This window comes from Chiloscyllium plagiosum, chromosome 11, assembly GCF_004010195.1.
Source record: "Chiloscyllium plagiosum isolate BGI_BamShark_2017 chromosome 11, ASM401019v2, whole genome shotgun sequence".
NCBI classification, from domain to species: Eukaryota; Metazoa; Chordata; class Chondrichthyes; order Orectolobiformes; family Hemiscylliidae; genus Chiloscyllium; species Chiloscyllium plagiosum.
Window position 1 is genome coordinate 49,645,918 of NC_057720.1, and position 16,376 is coordinate 49,662,293.

Sequence of the window (16,376 nt, forward strand, 5' to 3'; positions counted from 1 at the left end):
ATGCTTAGGTTCAGTGAGAATAAAGGCCTAAAAGCAGAATACGGTGGGGATGTGAGACAGCAAGATCTTCTACAAGGTAAGCGAGTTTTGAGAAGATTTGTAGCTCAGGTTGAGGTTCAGGATGTAGGTTTGTTCGCTGAGCTGGAAGGTTCATTTTCAGATGTTTCATCACCATACTAGGTAACATCTTCAGTGAGCCTCTGGACGAAGCACTGCTGATGATTCCTGCTTTGTATGTATATGTTTGGTGATGGTTGGTGATGTCATTTCCTGTGGTCATTTCCTGTCATTTCCTGTTCCTTTTCTCAAGGGGGTGGTAAATGGGGTCCAAATCAATGTATTTGCTGATAGAGTTCCGGTTGGAATGCCATGCTTCTAGGAATTCTCTTGCATGTCTCTGTTTGGCTTGTCCGAGGATGGATGTGTTGTCCCAGTCGAAATGGTATCCTTCCTTATCTGTATGTAAGGATACCAGTGAGAGTGGGTCATGTTATTTTGTGGCTAGTTGATGTTCATGTGGCTCACTAATATGGTGATGAAATGTCTGAAATGAACCTTCCAGCTCAGTGAGCAAACCTACATCCAGATTCTACGAGGTAATTGACCACGTGAGTTTGCAGAACTCACATTAAAAAATTGTAGTTTATTTTTGGGTCTCAGGGAGAAACATTACTGAAAAATACAGCAAAAATGCAGAAATTTGCTGAAAGGAAACAGATTACAATCATGCTAGCTGAGCTAGAAGCTTTAGTGTAGAGATCAAGGTGACCCTTCACTGAGGTTTGAGTGTATGTTTGGGTATTCCTTTGATAGACTGGATAAATCTTTCTTTCTGATGTTTGTAAGTAAACATTTCAAAATATTTGTATAGTGTAATACAATCTGTTCTTTTGTGCTATTGCATAATCAACTTTTGTGTTTTTTGTTCCAAGCATATTGGCAACCACTTGTGACTGTTTAGTGATGGACCAGCTCAGTAAACAAAAAGAAAAATAATATCTATGGATCTATGGTCTATCATACTACGTTTCACAGTGGGAATAGACTTGTCCAGTACTGCTACTGGCTGGGATTAATTTTGTGCTGCTGATACAATTGTGGTTTTTGTCGAAGCAAAGGTTTCAACTCTTCAACAAGACTACATTATCTTGTTCAGGCCCCGCCACTGAGATCCAGGACAAAGAACATGAGAACATAAGAATGAGGAGCAGGAGTAGGCCACCTGGCCCTTTGAGCCTGCTCCGCCATTCAATAAGATCATGGCTGATCTTTTTGTGGCCTCAGCTCTACATACCTGCCCTCTCACCGTAACCCTTAATTCCTTTATATATCAAAAAAATGTCTTAGCCTTAAAAACATTTACTGAATTAGCACCAACTATTTCACTGGGCAGGGAGTTCCAAAGATTCACAACCCTTTCAACTGAATTGAAAGTTCCTCTCAATTCAGTCCTAAATCTGCTCCTCCTAATTTTGAGGCCATGTCCTCTTGTCCTAGTTTTACCTGCTAGTGGAAACATCATTTCTACACCTATCTTAACTATCCCTTCATAATTTTATGTGTTTCTATAAGATGCACCCCCCCCCCTGCAATTCTTCTAATTTCTACTGAATATAATCCCAGTCCACTCAGTCTCTTCTCATCAGTCAACCCCTCAGCTCTGGAACTAACTTAGTCAACCTCCACTGCACCCTTCTAGTGTCAGTACATCCTTTCTCAAGTAAGGAGATTAAAACTACACGCAGTAGATTAGATTACATTACAGTGTGGAAACAGGCCCTTCGGCCCAACAAGTCCACACCGACCCGCCGAAGCGAACCCACCCACCCATACCCCTACATTTACCCCTTACCTAACACTACGGGCAATTTAGTACGGCCAATTCACCTGACCCTGCACATCTTTGGACTGTGGGAGGAAACCGGAGCACCCGGAGGAAACCCACGCAGACACGGGGAGAACGTGCAAACTGCACACAGTCAGTCGCCTGAGGCGGGAAGTGAACCCGGGTCTCTGGCGCTGTGAGGCAACAGTGCTAACCACTGTGCCACCGTGCCGCCCATACCGTGCCGCTCTAACTGTGGCCTCACCAGCACCCTCTACAGCTACAACATGACCTCCCTGCTTTTAAACTCAACCATTTAGCAATAAAGGACAAAATTCCATTCGCCTTCCTAATTACTTGTTGTACCTTCAGACCAACCCTCTGTGACTCATGCACAAGAACACCCAGGTCCCTCTGCACAGCAGCATGCTGCAACATTTTACCATTCAAGTAACAGTCCTTTTTACTGTTATTCCCACTGAAAGGGATGACTTCAAATTATTAACATTGTACTCCATCTGCCAGACCTTTGCGCGCTCACTTAAACTATCTATGTCCCTTTGCAAAGTTTCGCAATCCTCTGCATGCTTTACTCTACCACTCATTTTAAGTGTCATCCGCAAACTTTGACACACTACACATGGTCCCTAACTCCAAATCATCTATGTAAATTGCGAATAATTGATCCCAACACTGATCTCTGAGGCACACCACTAGTCACTGATTGCCAACCAGTATACAACTCATTTATCCCCACACTTTGCCTCCTGTTAGTCAACCAATCCTCTATCTTGCTAATACGTTACTCATAACACCACACATCTTGATCTTAAGCAGCAGCTTTTTGTGTGGCACCTTGTCAAAGGCCTTTTGGAAATCCAGGTACACCATATCTACTGGGTCCCCATTCTTCACTGTGTTCGTAATGTCTTCATGGAATTCCAAAAGATTAGTTAAGCATGACCTGTCCTTCATGAACCAATGCTGTCTCTGCCTAAAGGGATAATTTCTATCCAGATGCCTTGCTATTCCTTCCTTGATAATAGACTCAAGCATCTTCCCCACTACAGAAGTTAAGCTAACTGGTCTATAATTCCCCACCTTTTGACTACCTCCCTTTTTCAACAGTGGCAACACATTTGCTGTTTTCCAATCTGGTGGAACAGCCCCAGAATTCAGCAAATTTTGTAAAATTACCCCAAGTGCACTTGCTTTTTCTCCCACCTTCTCTTATGGTACCTTGGGATATATTCCATCAGGGCTTGTCTATCCTTAGCTCCATTATCTTGACTAACACTATCTTCTTCTGTGATAATGTTTGCTTCCAGGTCCTCACTTACCTTTGTCTCTTTGTCAATGACTGGCATGTTATTCGTGTCCTCCACTGTGAAGACCAAGACAAAATACCTGTTCAATGTCTCAGCAGTTTACTCATATCCCATGACTAAATCCTTCTTCTCTTCCCCTAAAGGACCAATGCTTACTTTAGTCACTCTTTTCCATTTTATACATTTATATAAACTTTTGTTATCTATCTTTATATTCTGAGCTAGTTTTTTCACATGTTCTCTTACTTTTCTTTATAGCTCTTTTTGTGGCTTTCTGTTGACCTTTAAAGCTTTTTCAACCTTCTAGTTTCCCACTGATCTTGGCCACTTTGTATGCCTTCTCTTTTAATTTGATAGCCTCCCTTATTTCCTTTGACACCCATGACAGATTAACCCTTTTCCTACAGTCCTTCCTTTTCACTGGTATAAAGTTTTGCTGAGCACTTTAAAAAATTGCTAGTCAACTGTCCTACCACACGTCTTTGTTTCCAGTCTACGTTAGCCAATTCCTCCCTCATCCTAACGTAGTCTCCCTTGTTTAAGCACAGGACCCTGGTATTGGATTTTATCTTCACACTCTCCATTTGTGTTCAAATTCAATCATACTGTGATTGCACCCTCCAAGAGGATCCCGAACCATGAAGTCATTAATTATTGCTATCTCATTACACAGGACCAGATCTAGGACAGCTTGCTCCCTCATCGGTTCCATTACATACTGTTCAAGAAAACTATCACAGATATACTCAATGAACTCCACAAGGCTACCTGATAGAGCTGATTCGACAAATCGACATGTGAATTAAAATCCCCCATAATTGCCATACCATTTTTATAGGCAATGGTTATTTCTTTGTTTATTGCCAGCCAATGAGATGTTATTATTTGGTGTCCTATAGACAACACCAATTAGTGACCTTTTCTTCTTAGAATTTCTAATTCACAGCATCTGCTATAGTCTATTGTTTTCATGGCACATACTCCACCTTTGCATCTAATCTCATAATCCTTTCTGCGAATCATTATACTCATGAGGTACTTTTTCTAACTCCTTAGAATTTAGGAATGTCACAAAGGCTTTGTTGTCTGTCTTTATCTTGAATTGAAGACTGGGAACATAATCTGCAAATTTTCAAAAGTTTAGTTAGCAGCTAATGTTTTTTCACTGTTTGAACTTTGTCAGTGAACAGGATTAATAACTAATTTTTCTAAATTTTCCATCTATATAGATCTGGAAGAATACAAGCCCCTGAAGAAGACCCATTTGCAGCAATGACAATAGGTCTCTCTGGATCATAGTGAGACATCAGGTGATACCAATATCTGTTTGATCTTCCAATGACATCTGTTGTGCTTTCTCCCAGCACCACATATTGTCCTGTGGTTCACTGACAACAGCCAAGTTGGGCAAGAACTTCCCAACTTGCTTTACCATGCCCACGAAACCTTAAAGCTATGGTGTTGTTATGTTTCGAGGATCTGGAAGCCCTTTGCATGCCCTTGTCTTCTGTGGATAAACCTTGACATTGGATGCATTTACAATACATAGAACATTGAACAGTACAGGCCTTTCGGCCCAAGGTGTTGTGTCAAGCATTACCTTAATCTAAGATCAACCTAACCTACACACCCTTCAATTTACTGCCATCCATGTGCTTGTCCAGCAGTCGCTTAAATGTCCCTAATGTCTCTAACTCTACCACCACCAGTACAGTGCATTCCATGCACCCACCACTCTCTGACAGCCGACGTCTGACATCTCCCAATCACTTCCTCTAATCACCTTAAAACAATGACCTCTCGTGATAGCTATTTCTGCCCTGCGGAAAAGTCTCTGGATATCTACTCTATCAATGCCTCTCATTACCTTGAACACTTCCACCAAGTCACCTCTCTTCCTTCTTCTCTCCAGCCCTAGCTCACTGAATCTTTCTTCATGAGACATGCCCTCTAATCCAGATAGCATCCTGGTAAACCGCCTCTGTACCCTCTCTAAAGCATCTACCTTCTTCCTGTAATGAGGCGACCAGAACTGGACACAATATTCCAAGTATGGTCTAACCAGGGTTTTATTGAGCTGCAGCAAAACTTCTCAACTCTTAAACTCAATCACTCTGTTAATGAAAGCCAAAATACCATAAGCCTTCTTAACAACCCTACCAACTTGGGTAGCAACTTTGAGGGATCTATGTATATGGGACCCCAAGATCCCACTGTTCCTCCACAGTGCCAAGAATCCTGTCTTTAACCCTGTGTTCAGCATTCAACTTCGACCTTCCAAACTGAATCACTTCACATTTGTCCAGGTTGAACTCCATTTGCCACTTCTCAGCTCGGCTTTGCATCCTGTCAATGTCATGTTGTAGCCTGCAACAGCCCTCCACTCTATCTACAACACCACTGACCTTTGTGTCATTGACAAACTTGCTAACCCACCCTTCCACTCGCTCACTCAAGTCATTTATAAAAACTACAAAGAACAGAGGCCCAAGAATAGACCCCTGTGGGACACCACTGGTCACTGACCTCCAGGCGTCTACCACTCGATGTCTTCTTTCGGCCAGCCAATTCTGTATTCAGACAGCCAAATGTCCCTGTATCCCATATCTCCTAACTTTCTGAATGAGCCTACCATTGGAAACCTTATAAAACTGAAATCCATATTCACCACATCCACCATTCGACCTTCGTCATGTCCTCAAAGAACGCAATAAGGCTTGTGAGGCATGACCTGCCCCTCACAAAGTCATACTGACTATCTTCAATCAAACTACATTTTTCCAAATTGTTAGAAATCCTACTTCTCAAATTCCTTTCCAGTACCTTGCTTACCACAGTCATAAGACTGACTGGTCTATAATTTCCAGGGATTTCACTATTCCCTTTCTTGAACAGGGGAACAACATTCATCTCCCTCCAATCAGCTGGTACTACTCCCATGGAGAGTGAGGATGCAAAGATAATCACCAGTTACACCCAAAGAATTTGACAGCTGCCTGTGAAAACCCACATTTGTTGCGTCAGAGTCCTCCTCGGCATTATTGCACATCTTGCATTCTCGTGTCATGTTCTGTTTGAATGAATCCTTGGATCAGAACATTATTCCTGTAACATATGGCTCCACCCTGTCTTTGAAGAACACTTGATATTGTCTTTTGGAAGATGTCTGATGCTGATGTGATGCCCAAGGGTAATCCATTGAAACAAAAACCTCTCGCATGGTGTCATGAATATTACGAGCAACTTAGAATCTTCAGCGAGTGATAGTTACGAAAAAACATTCTTTGCATCCAACTTCATGAAGATTAAACTTGTTTCCAATTGCACCAAGCTATCATCCACAGACAACACAGGATTCTTTCCAGATTCAACTGCATTGGTCAGCTGTGTAGAAACTACACAGGTTCTGATAGATTGGGCTTTGGCGCTGGGATCATCCTCAAACACAGTTTGTTGCTCCTTTCAACGTATAATCAATTTTATTCTTCGCCTTAGGCAAGAGTTGGTAATTATTTTTTCTGGGTGTAAACAGTCAAACAGGCTTTTGTGTAGAGTGATATGAAATGCTGTCTTCAGGTTTCCTCGTACTCTGAACAGCTATAGAAATTCAGCTCTGAATTATTTTTGGCTAATTGGTTTTCCAAATCTTCTCCGTAAATGAATTATAAGTCCATGCAGGCTTGCCTACATTAGACTGAGCAATTTTAATTCAGAATCACACACAATGGGTGGCACAGTAGCACAGTGGTTAGCACTACAGCCTCACAGCGCCAGAGACCTGGGTTCAATTCCTGCCTCAGGCGACTGACTGTGTGGAGTTTGCACATTCTCCCCGTGTCCGCGTGGGTTTCCTCCGGGTGCTCCGGTTTCCTCCCGCAGTCCAAAAATGTGCAGGTAAGGTGAATTGACCATGCTAAATTGCCCGTAGTGTAAGGGGCAGGGGTAAAATGTAGGGGAATGGGTCTGGGTGGGTTGCGCGTCGGTGTGGACTTGTTGGGCCGAAGGGCCTGTTTCCACGCTGTAAGTAATTTAATCTAATCTAACAAGATTTCAGTAATTTTGCCTTTTCTAGATTGGAGGGTTGCATTCTATTATCCTATGAACTTGAGTTCTACCCTTCCTAGCCCATTTGAGGTTTTGTGATGGCTGAAGAGAACCTTTCTCCAACCTTGTTCAGCATCAGAAAGAAGCAAGACTGTGTCTAACTTAAAGCAAATCATGTTTTCATCAACTAAGATTTCAGCACTCCAGTAGTTTCTGCTTGGTTCATGAATCCTTCCAAGGAAAGTCAGCTCAATATCATTGATATTTTCTCTTTCACAAATCTTGCTAACTTTCAAAGGCTTATTCTGCACAGGTTTCTTCCTGCAATGTACAACCTGAAAGTGACCATTTTTCTTGCAAAAATGGCATTAGTCATTGATAGATCAATTTTTACACCAATATTTTCTCTTCCCTCACCGATCAGTTAGCTGGAGCTGTTGGTGGATATGCCTCCTAATTCTTCTGCTTTTGTTAAGCCGCTCCTCTGCTTTTAAATTTACCATACTCCACCGAGTCATTCATTTTTTGGGATATAGTTTTTTTCTGCCATCTCAAATCACTAATTGATTTTGCCTCCTAACCTCAGCTGGTATGCTCAGTTGAATTAGCTTTGTTAAGGTTAAATCACCTCTCAACTACAATTAGTCAGACTGCAATAAAAAATTCTGTTCGGAAAATGTTAACTTCTATTGGAATACCTTTTACTATATTAGCATTTTTACAGTGTTATACAAGATTCAGTAAGGTTGTCTTACAATATATCACTTCCTGTGAGGATGTGCATTCTATCCTATTAGCATATTACACAGTTTGAATTAACCCCTCTATTACATATTATTGGACATAGTTTTTGTGTTTATCACTGAACACACATAGTTGAATTTATTCACTATCTCTGTGTTAGGCCAATCTAGACCATTGCCTCTTTTGGTCTTTGTCTCTTTTATGTTCAGTTCAAAAACTCTGTACCTTTTGACTAAGTCTGTGATAATCTCTAGCTTTTCCTTTGATCTGGCTATGAATGTGGGGCAATCTGTACACCTGAAATTTCATCAGCCATGCCCTCCGAGTATGCAGTCACATCTTTTTGGTAACAATTCTTGCACAGCCTCATTATCTCTCCCAACACATTAAAAAGAATGGGTGATGGATGTAGGTTTGCTGAAACAAAGTTTTGTTTCATGAAAATGAACCTTCCAGCTCAGCCAGAAAACTACATCCAGAACCTCAACCTGAGCTACAAATCATCTCAAAATTTGCTAGAATGGGTGATACACCAGCCTAACCTTTTTCCCAAACTGGAATTGGTTTCTATGTCGCTCACTAACTTTGAACACTCTGAAAACATTTTTGTATAGCTCCTATAATGGCCACATTGAATTTGGGTGCATGAAAGTCAATAAAATTGAGCTGTACAGTGTTGAAAACTTTGGTTTAGTCAATGGACATGAACCAAAGCTGGCCTTCCCACTTATTTTTACCTTTCTCTATGGGATTCCTGAGCAGAAGCATCAATATCAACAGTAAATTCATCAGCTATATACAGAACACAGCATTGGTTGTTTGCTAGCCATTTCACATGAACTCAAAACTTTCATGGAGTGGTCAATATCAACTCTAAATCTTTCCATCTCCCTTTTGTACAAAATCTCCCACATTTCACTTTCAATTTGTAATTGGGGGAAGAGGAAAGGAAATGCAAAGGTGCCTGGTCGAATGAAATGTGACCAGCAAGACCAGGAACATAAAGGCAGAAGTGGGTACTGCAGATGCTGAGATTAGAGTCAAGATTAGAGTGGTGCTGGAAAAGCACAGCTGTTCAGGCAGCATCTGAGGAGTAAGAAAATCGACGTTTCGGACAAAAGCCCTTCATCAGGGCCTTTCCTGATGAAGCGCTTTTGCCCGAAACGTGGATTTTCTTACTCCTCAGATGCTGCCTGACCAGATGTGCTTTTCCAGCACCACTCTAACCAAAAACATAAAGGCCTATCAATCCAAACAGTAGGATCACTTTTAATAAAGACTGCAGCTTTCCTTAAATGCATATTTAAATTAACTACCACAAGGATGGAAATGATAAGCTGGTGGCAAGAGACTGCACACAGAACATATGGGAACACCAGTAAGACCTAATGTGCTTAGTCAGCTTTGGGTGAATGTCCTTGCTATCTACTCAACAGAATGGATTAAAATTTCAAATGGCAAGATTCCATTTGTGACATATTTGATTTTTTGGACTGTCAAATTAAAGATTGGCTTAAATTTGGAAATGGAGCATTTGGTATGAGTCAAAAAAGCACCTTCATGGTACATCTTGAAAAACAGAGATGAGAATACACATGCCTTCAGAAAGTTAGCAAAAGGTGTTTGACAACTTTAAAGAAAAACCTGACACAGCTCGCAAAAAGTTGTTGACTCAAGAACAGTTCAAGCATGCAAAAACAAGTCGTTACATGGGCTTTGTACCTTAAATAATAGGTACACAAAACATTCATTCACTTGTGTTGGCACCGAAGACATAAGCATATAAAGCCTGAAGGAGAAATTCCAAAGGATCAGGTTTGGAATTTTTACATTAAAAATAAATTGTTCAGATAATTTTTTTAAATTTTCATGCTTCACAATAAACAGACTTATAATCTAAAAAGGGCAAAAGGTAGCAATTGGCTTTTTAACAGATCAGCTCACTAATCTCTCCTGACCCAATTCACAGAAACACTATGTTCAAACAAATTCATCATCTGTCAGAGGCAGATTTTACTCCCCTTCATGCTCTCTGTTAACACTGGCATGCCTGTTTTGTCTATCAGCTCCTCAGTGCAGTATCCTCAGCCCAACATCTTCAGCTACTTCATCAATGACTTTCTTTCCATTATAAATGGGATTGATATTCAGGCTTTATTTGCAATCCTTAGATAATGAAGCTGACTGTTCTCTCCACAAACTTGGAAAGCTTCATTATGTGAGAAATCTAGAGAGCATTTAGGCTTGAACTGGTAAATGGCAGGTGACATTCACATTACTCAGATGCCTGACAAGGGCCATCTCCAAAATACTTAATCATATCTGCTTCACACTCAGTGTCATTATATTCAGCAAAATGTCCCACCATCAATCCCCTGGGAGTTAGCCTAACCAGAAATTTAACTGGAATAGACACGTCAATACTGTGTCAACAAAAGCAGGTCACAGGTTTGGCGTTCTGTGTGAATGACTCATCTCCTGATTCCCAAAAGCCTTTCCAGCCTCCAGGTGAACAAGACAGCAGGGTGCTGGAATATTATAGTATGAACTGCTGCATTTCACTGACTACTTCAGAAGCACTTCACAAATCTGTGATCTCTATAACCAAGGGAAGTGGGAAGCACCACTTGCAAGCACCCCACCAAGTTACACACTATCCTGATTTGGAAATATCTAGCAGTTTGTTCATCATTGCTAGGTAAAAATACTGAAACCTGATAACACCATGGAATAACTACACCATGTCAACCACAGTGATTCAAGCCAGCAAACTCACCACCTGCTTTTCAAGAGTAAATTTGTCTTAAATACTGGCCTTATCTGAGAAGCCGACATACTATGAACGAATTAAAAATTGCTCCATGGCCTCTTCCTTTTTAGCACTGCAACTGTCTCCAGTCCTACAATCTTCAAAGATCTCCACCCTCCTCTAACTCAAGTCACATATGTGATCCATTTTTTTGCTCCATTTGTGGTAGTGGTGCCTTGAGAAACTAAGGACCAAATTTTCATTTCTAACACAATTGGCATCAGGAAAATTCATAATTCTGCAAACTGACTCAGGAAAACATGCTTGAAATAACTGGATTTCATTCCAGAGTTGCAAGTGCTAGCTGGAGTCAGACCTACTACTCATGGAAAGAATTCAAAGGCTAATGCAGGCATTGTCATATGCAGAGGTGGGATGCTAAAAGGGCTCGCACCATTGCTCTGGGACTTTGCCCAAGCTGTTCAAAAAAGAAAAGCAACAACAGTATTCAAGCCCTCAGACGCACTCATCACCTGCCCTGCATGCCATACCCGTGGACCTTTACATCCTCCTTGACCATTGCCTTTCCACCCCATGTCTCCCTCAGATCCCACATATCAACTTAGTTTTAACTTATACCAACACATGATTCGATTCATTTATATAGTTTTTTGGTGTAATGCACAATTTGGTCTCTTTACCTGAAGAAAGATATACTTTTTTTAGATTACATTACAGTGTGGAAACAGGTCCTTCGGCCCAACAAGTCCACACCGACCCGCCGAAGCGAAACCCACCCATACCCCTACATTTACCCCTTACCTAACACTACGGGCAATTTAGCATGGCCAATTCACCTAACCTGCACATCTTTGGACTGTGGGAGGAAACCGGAGCACCCGGAGGAAACCCACGCAGACACGGGGAGAACGTGCAAACTCCACACAGTCAGTCGCCTGAGGCGGGAATTGAACCCAGGTCTCAGGCGCTGTGAGGCAGCAGTGCTAACCACTGTGCCACCGTGCCAAAGAATAAGTTGATTCCTGCAATGGCGGGATTGTCCTACAAGAAGAGAATGAGGAGAGTGAACCTGGACCTATATATTCGTTGAAGTATACAAAACTTTTCTCAGGCTTGATAAGGTTGAAGCAAGAAGGATGTTTCAGCTTGCTGGGAGTTCAAGAATCAAGAGACACAGTCTCATACTGAGAAGTAGAACGTTTACATCCGAGATAAAGAGGAATTTCTTCACTCAGAGGGGAAGATTTAATAGACCAAATGGCATACTCCTGCTCCTATTTCCTACGTCTATGTATTAAAGCCCCTATGCCAACTTAGTGCCAATTCATATAATCCTGATACCGTTCCCCCACTTATCCTCATAGCCATTTAAAACCCCAGACAAACTTAATGCCACCTCAGGTCTATGCATACCTCCCACCCACTACCATTTACTCTTGGATACTCTATGCCAACTCAGCCAGTACCTACTATTGAACAGGCATAGTTAGCCATGGTGATAACATTCTATGTGTCTATTACAGACTTAATTGAAAAAAACAATAATTGACAGAAGCTCTTACAATACATTTATAAATCTCATAATTCTTAATCCTGACAAAAACAAACATTTCCTTCAATGTTTCCATTCATGTTAACACAAATAATTTTATTCATATCTCCACAATGTTAACATTCTTATAACTACTTGGAGCTGTCAATCAAACTGTGAACATACAGGCCCACACAGTGATAACGATAGGCAATGCAAACTGTGAAGTAGCAATAATCGCTATGTCAACGAAGGAAACAGCTAGCGCCAATTTCTTTCACTTGCATCTGAATTTTTTCAAAAACTTTAAAAGCTTGGTTTAATTAACATGACAATTTGACAACCGCACACAACTTATCCAGTTTTCAAGCACATTTATATCTATTCTAAAGAATCCCAAAAGTCTACCTAACTCTTCAAATAACTTTCCTCAGTTCAAACCTTTTCCTCCAAAGTCCAAAGCCCACAAATTGTGTTTTGGGAATCCCAGTAATAAAAATTGCTTCTGTTTGAAGACAGTTTCATTTTCAATTGCAGCCCTACCTTGATAAACCACATATGAAATATGTTCATCCCCTGTAACAACACCCAGCAATAAAATGATAGATTAGATTAGATTAGATTAGATTACTTTACAGTGTGGAAACAGGCCCTTCGGTCCAACAAGTCCACACCGACCCGCCGAAGCGCAAACCACCCATACCCCTACATTTACCCCTTACCTAACATTACGGACAATTTAACATGGCCAATTCACCTAACCTGCACATCTTTGTGACTGTGGGAGGAAACCGGAGCTCCCGGAGGAAACCCAAGCAGACACGGGGAGAATGTGCAAACTCCACACAGTCAGTCGCCTGAGGCGGGAATTGAACCCGGGTCTCTGGTGCTGCGAGGCAGCAGTGCTAACCACTGTGCCACCGTGCCGCATTGAGGTGACAGGACTTCTGGAAAAGGAGTTTCAGTGCAATTTTGGCCATGGCACAGTGCCTTCTTTCCTTTACAGAATTCAAACCTAAGCTCTGGAATTATCTCTCTAAGCCTCTCTGCCTCTGTACTTTTTGCTCTGCATTTACGAATGCTCCCTGAAATCCACATCTTTTTAAACTAAACTTTAGACTGTGATTCTAATTTCTCTTATGTGACAAACTTTCAAATTTTGTCTGAAGTGTCTTCCAGGCAACTGTATAATAAAAGCGTTTTATAATGCAAGTTGTAGTTTTGGATATTTTACTACATTAAAAACAGTATATAAATGCCAACTGTTACTCCCTCCTCATTTTTAAAATTGTTTTATGGGATATAGGCATCACTGATTTGGCCAGCATATACTGTATTGCCTATCCCTAATCTCAATGGTAGTATGTAGCCTTCATGAAGTACGACAGCCTATCTGGTTTGATTCCTTTTAAAACATTGTTAAGGAGTTCCAAGATTGTGATGCGGCAACAGTGAAGGAATGGTTATATTGTTCCAAATCAGGTTATTGTGTAGCTTGGAGAGGAACTTGCAGGCAATGGGGTAACCAAGTGCAAACTGCCCTTGTCCTTCTAGATGGCAGAGGATGAGAATTTAGAAGGTGCTGCTGAAGGAGATGTGGTAAATTAGATTAGACTCCCCACAGTATGGAAACAGGCCCTTCGGCCTAACAAGTCCACACCGACCCTCCGAAGAGTTGCCCACCCAGACCCATTTCCCTCTGACTAATGCACCTAACGCTATGGGCAATTCAGTATGGCCAATTCACCTGACCTGTACATCTTTGGACTGTGTGAGGAAACCGGAGCATCCGGAGGAAACCCACGCAGACACGGGGAGAATGTGCAAACTCCACACAGTCGCTGGAGGCTGGAATCGAACCTGGGACCCTGGTGCTGTGAGACAGCAGTGCTAACCACTGTGCCACCTTGTTGCAATGTATTTTGCACAGATGGTGCACGTGACTATCACAATGTGCTGCTGGCAGATGGAATTAATATTTAAGATGGGGTACCGATCAAGAAGGCTGCTTTCTCCTGGGTAGCATCAAGCACTTTGAGTGTTGTTGGAGCTGTACTTATCCGGAGAGTCTTCCATCGCACTCTTGACCTGTGTCTTGTAAAAAATAATGAACAGCATTTGGCTAGTTAGGAGGTGCATCACCCTTCACAGGATGGCCTTCAATTCCCAGCCTCTGACCTGCTGTTGTAACACAGTATTTATCCGATCGGTCTGGTTCAGTTTCTGATCAATAGCAATCCCTAGGATGTTAACAGACGGGGAGTGAATGAAGGTAATGCTAATAAATAAAGGAGATTTGGTTAAGAGACAATCTTGTTAGAGGTAGTTGACTCCTGACAATTGTGTGGTGCACACGGTACTTGTGACTTCTCAGCCCAAGTCTGAACGTTGTTCAGATCTATATTTTTGACAAACCCGTTCAGATATGTAACAACATATCTGGGACTTAAACTCAGGCTTCTGGATCAAAGATAGGGATGCTAGCACTACACCACAAGAGCCCAAATTAGTGTCCCAGGTTCAGTTATTTTTAGCTGCTTCATCAATGACCTTCCTTTCATCATAAGGTTAGAAGTGGCGATGTTTGCTGATAGTTCTGCAATGTTTAGTACTGTTTGTGACAGTTCAGGTACTGAAGTACTGTCACTGAATCATAGAATGCCTCCAGTACAGAATGAGGCCATTCGGTCCATGCTGACTGCACCAAACCTCTGTCGAGCATCCCACCCAGACCTTCCATATCCCTGTAACCCTGCATTTACCATGGCTAATCTGTCTAGCCTGCGCATCCATGGACACCATAAGGCAATTTAGCATGGCCAATCCATCTATCCTGCACATTTTTGGACCATGGAGGAAACTGGAGCACTGGCAGAAACCACGCAGACATTGGGAGAAGGTGCAAAATCTACAGAGTACCCAAGGCAGGGATCAAACCCAGGTCCCTGGCACTATGAGGCAGCAGTGTTAGTCACTAGGCCACATGTCTGTATGCTGAAAAATGTGTTGCTGGAAAAGCACAGCAGGTCAGGCAGGAGCAGGAGAACTGAAGAAGGGCGTATGCCTAAAACGTCGATTCTCCTGTAAGACCTGGAGTCCTCAACCGCTCCTCATGACAGTCCCTTCATCCCTGGGATCATTACTTTAAACCTTCTCAGGGCTCCTTCCAACGCCAGCTCTTTTCTTAGCAATGGGAGCCAAAACTGCTCACAATATTCCAAATGCGGCCTGATCTGAGTGTTACACAGGCTCAGCAGTATATTTCTGCTCTTGTATTCTAGCCCTCTTGAATTGAATGCTAACCTGACCCACTGAATGCCCAACAGTGCCAACCTTGTGGTTCAAAATTTTGGCATCAACAGTATTTTTTCCCCTGAAACACGCAAGACGCAATTTTTTCCAACAGTGAAAACTCTGTTGAAAGGGGAACTAATGGATAATCTTGTTTGCCGACGAATCAGCAACAACACCCATTGGCCCAGCTGACCGGTTTCCGTCTCTCCTAAGAAAAGGAGACTGAAGGCGACATGGCGAGATAAACAAGTGCCGCCATTGAAGTCAGGAGCCGCCGGCTTGTGTATTTTTTTCTTGGGTTTTGTACAGCGCTGTATTTGGATATATGACTTTTGCGCCTCATGTTTTTGACAGTGAATACAGAGCATACCTGGGACTCCCTCTCCCAGGGTGCACGGCGGCTGTCGCCATGGAGACAGGAAGGGGGGGGGAAGGGATGGAGACTGTTGGCGGGCCCGAGCTCACAATGACCACTTCGGAGAGTGGAAGAGCGGGCGGTGCCGTGCTCGCCTCGGTTTGCAACCAGTTTATCAGTAAGGTGCCAACAGGAAGGGAAGTAGGGAGTGTTGGTTTTCTGAACAGTCTAAGACGACGATGATGATGATGATTGGTGTAATTGATGTGAACCTACCCGCTCGGCCGTGCTCTGCCTCCGCTATGTAACCTCGGTGCGCCACAACTACGGAGAGCGGATGGATCCAAGTGCACTTTGTTTTTTAAACTTCTGTGGTGTGTGCCCGTGTGAGGGTGGTGAAGTGTTTCTGTGCTTCCCACGGATTTCTCTTTGAAATATCGAAAGTTAAGATTTGTCCTAATTACGCTGCAAAAAAAAATCAAATG

The 16,376-nt window shown here is 42.3% G+C and overlaps 1 protein-coding gene across 2 annotated transcripts in view; it reads right to left on the reverse strand.

The window, feature by feature from the left end:
* fggy (FGGY carbohydrate kinase domain containing) overlaps window positions 1-16,230 on the reverse strand; it is a 372,017-nt gene extending 355,787 nt beyond the window's left edge. For both annotated transcript variants that reach the window (XM_043699282.1, XM_043699283.1), the window contains exon 1: window positions 16,168-16,230. The gene's annotated coding sequence lies outside the window, so the exon portion shown is untranslated. The remainder of the gene's footprint in view (window positions 1-16,167) is intronic.
* Window positions 16,231-16,376: the final 146 nt, after the last annotated feature.